Genomic DNA, 6,918 nt, shown 5'->3' with positions numbered 1-6,918 from the left:
GCGGCCCCAAGGCGCGTGACCGACCGCGGACAGGGCGTGAGGCGGCGGCTGTGCCGCTGTGGGCGCCGCCGGGGCGGGCGAGTCCCCTGTTCTCGGCCAGTGGCGCCTCAGAGCAGCCCCTTGACAAGCGGACCCCGGAAGAAGGTCAAGGAATTGCCCAGGTGGTGGTGGTGGTGCGGGGGGAACCGAGACGCTCTCAGCAACCCGGCCCTCCCTCGTCAGGCGGTCCCACGGGGCGGAAAAAGGCCGCCCGCGCGCCCACACAGCTTCGCCGGGGGGTTGGGAAGGGGCGGGACCACGCGTCTGAGGACGACTGCGCCTGCGCCCCGGGACCCGCCCGCGCCGCCGCTTCCGGGTCCGCGCGCCGTGTCCTCCCGGGACGTGAGAGGGGGAGGGGGTCTCCAGGGCTGCAGCGGGTGACCCGGGCCTTCTTGAGATGGCTCGGGGAGGTTGTAGGGTTTTTTCCAAAACCCTCCAAGAGTGGAACCAAAAGGACGGGGACAAAAGGTCGCACTGAGGAGAGGCTCCAGCCATCACTTGTTAAGATAATAGCATCTCTGCTGCCAAAGGCGAAGGCGGCGGGGAAGCAGAGTGTGAGATAGCTAGCGTTCCCCCGACCCCGCATTTATTATGGGTTGTGGGTGTGGGCTTCAGTTCGGTCGCTCAGTCCTGTCGACTCCTTGCGACCCCATGGACTGCAGCACGCCAGCCTTCTCTGTCCATCACCAACTCCCAGAGCTTGCTCGGACTCATGTCCATGCAGTCGGTGATTCCATCCAACCATCTCATTCTCTGCCCTCCCCTTCTCCCGCCTTCTATCTTTCCCAGCATCAGGGTCCTTTCCAATGAGTTGACTCTTCGCATCAGGTGGCCAGAGTATTGAAGCTTCAGCTTCAGCATCAGTCCTTGCAATGAATATTCAGAGTTGATTTCCTTTACGGTTGACTGGTTTGATCTCCTTGGAGTCCAAGGGACTCTCAAGAGTCTTCTGCAACACCACAGTTCAAAAGCATCAATTCTTCTGCTCTCAGCTTTCTTTATAGTCCAACTCTCACATCCATACATGACCACTGGGAAAACCATAGCCTTGACTAGACCGACCTTTGTTGACAAAGTGATGTCTCTGCTTTTTAATATGTTGTCTAGGTTGGTCATAACTTTCCTTCCCAGGAGTAAGCGTCTTTTAATTTCATGGATCCGTAGTCACAGTTAGTAGTAGTATAATAAGACATTAAAAAAATAAAAATGTAGGAAAATCTGCGATGAGTAAAATAGCAAAATTTTAAGTAGAGACAAGATCTTGAGTACTGATTGTTCCTTTTATCTCAGACTCCAATGTACCTGGGCAGAAGTCTCAGATAACCCCTGCTGTTTTTTATGCCCCCAGGCATCACACTGTTTAGTCTGGCTACTGTGTATTCCTTTTGTGTAAAAGCAGGCTCTCAAAGCCACTATGGAGAACAGTGTGGAGATTCCTTAAAAACTGGAAACAGAATTGCCATACAACCCAACAATCCCACTGCTGGGCCTACATACCCAGGAAACAAGAATCGAAAGATATACTTGTACCCCAATGTTCATCTCAGCACTGTTAACAATAGCCAGGACATGGAAGCAACCTAGATGTCCATCAGCAGACAAATGGATAAGAAAGCTGTGGTACATATACACAATGGAGTATTACTCAACTATTGAAAAGAATGCATTTGAATCAGTTCTAATGAGGTGGTGAAACCGGAGCCTATTTTAGACAGAGAGGTTAGGTCAGAAAGAAAAACACCAATACAGTATATTAGTGCATATATATGGAATTTAGAAAGATAGTAACGATGACCCTATATGCGAGACAGCAAAAGAGACACAGATATAAAGAATAGACTTTTGGACTCTGTGGGAGAAGGCGAGGGTGGGATGGTTTGAGAGAATAGCATTGAAACATGTGTATTATCAAATGTGAACTAGATCGCCAGTCCAGGTTCGATGCATGAGACAGGGTGCTCAGGGCTGGTGCACTGGGATGACCCTGAGGGATGGGATGGGGAGGGAGGTGGGAAGCGGGGGTTCAGGATGGGGAACACATGTACACCCATGGCTGATTCATGTCAATGTATGGCAAAAACCACCACAATATTTTAAAGTAATCAGCCTCCAATTAAAAAAAAAATGAGAGCTGACTCTCTTGTGCAACAGAAACTAACATTTCATAATAAAGCCAATATACTCCAATTAAAAGAAAAATTATTTAAAAAAAAAACACAAAGCTGGCTCTCTAATATCACCAACATAATCTGCTGACTAAACAAATCTGAGTTGATTGCTTACTCAGTAAGGGTGACTGCTGCTTGGCAAAGCCTGGGCAGTGCCTCAGAGAGACAGTAAGGTCACAATTTATTGAGAATTGGAAGTTTGGTTTAAGATGAGTCTCTTAGTTCAGGGTTTTGATTAAGACTTGATACAAACCACTGCACAACAGTCAAAATTAGCAGAAAGGGCAAGGCAGGGAAACTCAAAAAATCTCAGTGAACAAGCTAGTTGTTGATATTCAAACCCGCTTTCTGGACTGGACAGTTGGGAATAGTAAAAGATGCTGATGAAGAACCAGCATCGCGAAGTTAAGTTAATGTGGGCAGTAAGATGTAGTTTGGGTTCTCTGTGAATGGTCTGATTGTAGGGGGGGGTAAATGGTTTTGGTTTTCACTCTCTTCTTCATGAATATATCCATCCATCTGATAAATATTTAATAATTTTCCAGACACTGTCAGGCACGGGGGCTATACCGGGGAGTATGCTGAGTCATGGCCCTCAAGGAACCGATAAGCTAGTGGGAGACATCAACATTAACCAAGTAAATAGATCTTATTATTTGAAATTCTTTTATTTAGTGGACTGCACTGAGGATGGAGTGACTGGGGGTGGTGAGAATGCCATTTTAGATGAGGTGGACAGGGCTGGTCTTGCCGAGGAGATAGACAGCCTGAGAGCTGAGGACGGGAGAGACCCAGCCGCGTGAAAGTCTGGGGAAGCCTGTTCAAGTCTGCGACAAAGCAAATGTGTAGTTCTGAGGTGAAGATGAGCTAGAGGAGGGGTGATGGCAAAACAGGCACAGATCCCACGTGGCATTATGGCCAATGGAGACTTGTAATTTTAACAGTTCTAATAAGTGGTTAAGAGACTTCCAAAATCACTGAGGGCGGTGACTGCAGCCTTGAAATGAAAAGATGCTTGCTCCTTGGAAGGAATCCTATGAGAAACCTAGACAGCGTAATAAAAAGCAAAGACCTCACTTTGCCGACAAAGGTCCATATAGTTAAAGCTGTGGTTTTTCCAGTCATGTACAGATGTGAGAGTTGGACCATGAAGAAAGATGAGCACCAAAGATCTGATGCTTTCAAACTGTGCTGGCAAAGACTCTTGAGAATCCTTTGGACTGCAAGGAGATCAAATCAGTCAGTCCTAAAGGAAATCAACCCTGAATATTCATTGGAAGGACTTTTGCTGAAGCTGAAGCTCCAATACTTTGGCCACCTGATGCAAAGACCCAACTTATTGGGAAAGCTCCTATACTGGAAAAGATTGAGGGCAAAGGAGAAGGAGGCGGCAGAGGATGAGATGGTTAGATAGCATCGCGGACTCAATGGACTTGAATTTGAGTAAACTCCGGGAGATGGTGGAAGACAGAGGCGCCTGGCATGCTACAGTCCATGAGATCGCAAAGATTCAGAGACAGCTTCGCCACTGAACAACAAGGGACTTCCCAGGTGGTCCAGTGACTAAGAGTTCAAGCTCCCCATGCAGGGAGCCTGGATCAGGTCCCTGGTCAGGGAACTAGATCCACAGGCCACGGCAAAGATCCCATGTGGCATCTAAGACCCAGAGCAGCCAAATAAATAAATAAATACATAAGTAGATATCAAAAAGAATGACTCCTGGCTTAAGCATATGGAAGACAAAGGGGCTCTAAGAGATAGAGAGGGTGGCTGGTAGGTAGTATTAAAGCCATAGGACTTGGTTCTGGTTGAAACATTGTCCTCTTTTGTCTATTTCCTCTCCCTGGGAGAGGACATAAATGGTCACAGTGAACAGGATAACGGCAGTTATCAAATTAAGGACATGTAATGTCGATACAATACTATTCCAAACCTTTCTGTAGACTTATAATTGTCCAATGAAGTCCTTTATCACAATTTTTTCCTCCCAACCAAGGTCCATGGATCATGAATTATATTTAGCTGTATTAGTTTGCTAGGACTACCATAACAAAGCACCACAGACCAAGTGGCTTAATCAACAGGGATTTGTTGTGTCAGGATTCTGGAAGCCAGAAGTTACAGTCAGGGTGTCAGCAGGGTGGTTCCTTCTGAGGCTGTGAATGAGTACCTGCTCCATGCCTCTCAGCTTCTGATAGCTTGCTGGCAATCGTCGGTGTTCCTTGGCTTGTGTAGTATCTCTGACTTCCATCTTCACCTGGCTTCCTCCTTTTGTGGGTGTCCGTCCCTGTTCAGACCTTTCCCTTTTTAGAAAGATACCAGTCATACTGGATGAGGCCCTCAGGAATGACCTCATTTTAACGTGGTTACCTCTGAAGAATCTCTATAGAAAGTCACATTCTGAGGTCCTGGGGGTTATGACTTCAACTTTACTTTTTTTTGTGCGGGGGCAGGAATTCTACCTTTAACAGTCGTCCAAAAGTTTGTTGTTGTTGTTGAAGTTGTGTCTGACTCTTTGTGACCCCGTGAACTGCAGCATGCCAAATTCCCCTGTCCTTCACTATCTTCTGGAGTTTGCTCAAATTCATGTCCACCGGGTCGGTGATGCCATCTAACATCACTTGAGCCTCTTTTAACCAGAGTGATTTGTCTTCCGTGATTTTGACACTTGCTTTGTGGACAGTCTCTCAATTCAGATTTGTCTGATATTTCTTCATGATTAGATTCGGATTATGCATTTTCTACAGGAATATCACAGAAGCAACGTGTCCTTCTCTGAGCATCACATCCAGGGGGCACATGAAGGTTGTATTTGCTCACTTTCTTCACTGTGAACTAGACTATTTTCCCCTTTGTGATTAATAAATAAGTAGTCTGTGGGAGATGCTTGTTGAGACCATATACATATCCTGTTCTTTATCTTTTTAAAAGATGTTATTTATTTGGCCGCACCAGATCATAGTTGCGGTGCGCAGGATCCTCAGTCTTTGTTGCGGTTTGCAGGCTGTTTAGTTGAGGCACGCAAACTCTTAGTTGCAGCACGTGGGACCTAGTTCCCTGACCAGGAATCGAACTGGCACCCCCAGCATGGGGAGTGTGGAGTCTTAGCCATTGGACACCAGGGAAGTCCCTGAATAACCTGTTCTTCAGACTTTTTCCCAATAACTTTTCACATCCGTTGATGATTCTTCCCTGAATTTACTTCTACTCTGGTGATTGCAGAACGTTTAAAGGCGTAGTGAAGTAGTCATTTTCTTTTGTCACTGTAAAATTCATTTAGTTGAGATCACACTTAAATTGGAAGTAATCCGCATGTGATAGAATCTTTTGAGGCCATAGGTCAAATCATGTGACGTAACTTGAGTTTTAACAATGGCGATTCATTGTGTATTATAAGACTAACAAAGAATTGTAACTGTAAACACATGAATGAATGACTTCTGGGTTGGTGAACACAGGGCTTGGCTGCGCAAGTGACAGGAAAGGGCATAGAAGCACCACAGCCCACCCCGCCTCCTGTGTTCTATGCGTCTCTTCTTTTTGGTTGTTCCTGAGTTATATCCTTACCTTTTTGTGATAAACCAGTAACCTGTTCTAATTGTGGAGCGGTAAACGTGTATGATACAGTTTCTTGTCCACAAGAAACAAGTCCTAAGCCGACAAAAGCTATGATGAACTTAGTTATAAGTGTTTCTTTTCTGATCTTCAATCCCATTGAAGAAACCTGGGCAGTTCCTTCAGAAAAGATGAAAGAAGCAGTCAGAAGCAGTCACTGGGTCACCACCCTTCCTGAACAGTATTTTCAAACCTCCCAGTCGTTAAAAAGAAGAATATTTTTCATACCATGGATTTTTTCTCCTAGAAGTGGATATTTTACCTTGAGGAATGAAAAGGCTTGAAGTACAGGTTGTACCATTATTCAGATTTCTAGAGAGATTGTTTGAAATCCAGTTGAGCCACGAGAGAAGCCTGTTCTGATATATCTTCACAGAAATGTTCCTGAATGTGTGATAATATATGGATAATGATTTATGGAGCCAGCTGTGCTTATTAAGTCAACAGAAATATCTGAATAAGCACATAGCAACTTTTGTTTGAAGGAAAAAATTGAGGTTAAAATGTACAAAAGAGGGCTTACCTGATGGTACAGTGGATAAGAATCTGCCTGCCAATGCAGGGGACACAGGTTTGACCCCTGGTCTGGGAAGATTCCGCCTGAGGAGGAGCAACAAAGCCCAGGAACCACAACTGCTGAGCCTGTGTGCTGCAGCTGCTGAAGCCCACATGCCTGGAGCCTGTGCTCCTGCATGGTAATTTTAAAAATAAAAATTAATGACCTAGTTAATTATAGTTTAACTATAATTACCATTTAAAAAGAAGAATATTTTTCATACCATGGATTTTTCTCCTAGAAGTGGATATTTTACCTTGAGGAATGAAAAGGCTTGAAGTACACGTTGTACTATTATTCAGATTTCCACGGTAATTATTCATATTTACCATTACCATTAATAATGGTAATTATTCCATTATTCATATTCCATGGTAATCAGTGCTTCTGCATGGTAATTTTAAAAATTAAAATTAATGACCTAGTTAATTATAGTTTAACTTATACATGGTACTTGAGAGTAGAAGAATTACTTTAAAAAAGATTCTCAAGTTTCAGCATTTTGCTAGATTGGGTGGGATTGTCCCCATTATCAACAAC

The sequence above is a fragment of the Bos indicus genome, chromosome 19, assembly GCF_029378745.1.
Source record: "Bos indicus isolate NIAB-ARS_2022 breed Sahiwal x Tharparkar chromosome 19, NIAB-ARS_B.indTharparkar_mat_pri_1.0, whole genome shotgun sequence".
Classification (NCBI taxonomy): Eukaryota; Metazoa; Chordata; class Mammalia; order Artiodactyla; family Bovidae; genus Bos; species Bos indicus.
This window is presented reverse-complemented; position numbering follows the sequence as displayed.